Below are 3,057 nucleotides of genomic sequence, written 5' to 3'. Positions count from 1 at the left end.
GGTACAGTATAACATCCTCTTTGTTGAAGCTATCTGAGCGAATTAAGGTTACTTTACACCAAAAAAATAAAAATACATTTATCTTCAAGTGAAAAAAGATCTTGATTATCTGCCTCTACCGATTCACAATGTTCAGCAAGAAGTTTGTTATAATTGTCATTGTGAATTGTTTAAATGTCAGGTCGCAAATATCAAAGATAGTTGAAAAAAATATCACAACTAAGCAGGAATGCACTGTCTTGATTATGTTACGTGCGACGTTAAACAAACACCAAACAGATCCCTTCAGAGAAAAGTTTAACGAGGTGCTAATTATGCTAATTGAGCCTGCACGTGCTATTAAATAATTTTACAGTAAATTCTCAATCCACACAGAGCCCGGGCTTTGCTAATTTGCATGATTACCAACCAAGTAAACACACGTTCTATGAACGTTATGTAACGGTCCGCTTGTAGGCGGCGGATGTGCGTTATCTGCAAATTAGCAAAGCCCGGGCTCTGTGAGAATAGAGAAGTTAGTGTATATAAAGACCATCGGATCCCTTCAGGGTCGAGCATAACGGAATGTTATACTATGAAGAGTAACAATTACTTTGAACCAGACCAACCGATCAAATTAAAATTATTTAATAGCACGTGCTGGCTCAATTAGCACCTCGTTAAACTATATGTTAATTCTATCAAGAGTTACGAAGTGACCTATGCACCAGTCAATTGTAACCACGCCCCCCCCCCAGGTCCTGGGAATAGCCGGGACTTTGACTTTCGGTCCAGCCAGCCCCGGGTAAAATCCCCGCACTGCGGGGACGAAATGATGGTTAAACCCCGGCCAAATGCCCCCGCACCCCAGTGACTCTATATAAGGCCCAATCTCCGCTAAATTTGGCGCTATGACAAAACCACCGCGGTCACCCGGCCCTGCGGGGCCACCTGGAAAGTAAAAACACGGCCCTTTTACCCGGCAATCCCCGGTATACCCCCGGACCTGGGGGGGGGGGGGCGTGGTTACAATTGACTGGTGCATTATATTAATATATTCACGAGATTGGAACACGTTCGGCTATTTCATAAAATCGGAACACGTTCGGCTATTTCATAAAACCGGAACACGTTCGGCTATTTTACGAACTCGTAACCTGTTCGTCTATTTCAAGAACTCGTAACCTGTTCATCTATTTCAAGAACTCGTAACCTGTTCGTCTATTTCACGAAATCGTAACACGTTCGTCTATTTCAAGAAATCGGAACACGTTCGGTTATTTCAAAAAAATGGAACACGTTCGGTTATTTTAAGAAATCGGAACACGTTCTGCTATTTTACGAACTCGTAACTTATTCGGCAATTTCAAGAAATCGGAACACGTTTAGTTATTTTAAGAAATCGGGATATGTTCGGTTATTTCAAGAAATCGGAACACGTTTGGTTATTTAAAGAAATCGGAACACGTTCGGCTATTTCACGAACTCGTAACCTGTTCGGCTATTTCAAGAAATCGGGATATGTTTGGTTATTTCAAGAAATCGGAACCTGTTCGTCTATTTCACGAAATCGTAACACTTTCTGTTATTTCAAGAAATCGGAAAACGTTCTGTTATTTCAAGAAATCGGAACACGTTCGTCTATTTCAAGAAATCGGAACACGTTCGTCTATTTCAAGAAATCGGAACACGTTCGTCTATTTCAAGAAATCGGAACACGTTCGGTTATTTCAAGAAATCGGAACACGTTCGTCTATTTCACGAAATCGTAACACTTTCTGTTATTTCAAGAAATCGGAAAACGTTCGGCTATTTCTAAAAATCGTAACCTGTTTGGCTATTTCAAGAAATCGGAACCTGTTCGTCTATTTCAAGAAATCGGAACACGTTCGTCTATTTCAAGAAATCGGAACACGTTCGGTTATTCCAAGAAATCGTAACACGTTCGGTTATTTTAAGAAATCGGAACACGTTCGGTTATTTTAAGAAATCGGAACACGTTCGGTTATTTTAAGAAATCGGAACACGTTCGGTTATTCCAAGAAATCGGAACACGTTCGGTTATTCCAAGAAATCGGAACACGTTCGGTTATTTTAAGAAATTGGAACACGTTCGGTTATTTTAAGAAATCGGAACACGTTCGATTATTTTAAGAAATCGGAACACGTTCGGTTATTTCATGAAACACGCATCAGATGTACAAAATTCCGTTATATCAATCGCCTGTGAATGTGTTGATCTGAAACGCGATACTCAATAGTACGATGAGGAAAACGCGAAATCACGAAACAACCATACCGGAAACGCGAAAGTACGATGATGATGACGCGACACTACGAGATCGAAAACGTGATTATACAACAGAGAACGATGATGGCAATGCGTTATATTATCGTGTTTTCACTATCCTGCAGTCGTGTATTCACCACCGTAATATCGTGATATCGCGTTTTCGTTATCGTATTGTCGCGTTATCATCATCATACTGTCGCGTTATAAGTATATAATACTGTCGTGTTATCATCATGGTACTGACGCGCCATCTTAATCATACTGTCGCGATATCATCATCATATCTGTCGCGTTACCATCATCGTACTGTTGCGTTATCATTATCATACTGCCGCGTTATCATCATCGTACTGCCGCTTTATCATTATCGTTCTGTCGCGTTATCATCATCGTACTGCCGCGTTATCATTATAGTTCTGTCGCATTATCATCATCGTACTGCCGCGTTATCATTATCGTACTGTCGCGTTATCATCATCGTTCTGTCGCGTTATCATTATCGAACTGTCGCGTTATCATAATCGTTCCGTCGCGTTATCACAATCGTACTGTTGCGTTATCATCATCGTTCTGTCGCGTTATCATCATCGTTCTGTCGCGTTATCATAATCAAACTGTCGCGTTATCATCATCGTTCTGTCGCGTTATCATAATCGGACTGTCGCGTTATCATCATCGTACTGCCGCGTTATCATTATCGTACTGTCGCGTTATCATCATCGTACTGCCGCTTTATCATTATCGTACTGTCGCGTTATCATCATTGTACTGCCGCTTTATCATTA

Source organism: Mya arenaria, chromosome 16, assembly GCF_026914265.1.
Source record: "Mya arenaria isolate MELC-2E11 chromosome 16, ASM2691426v1".
Taxonomy (NCBI): domain Eukaryota; kingdom Metazoa; phylum Mollusca; class Bivalvia; order Myida; family Myidae; genus Mya; species Mya arenaria.
This window is presented reverse-complemented; position numbering follows the sequence as displayed.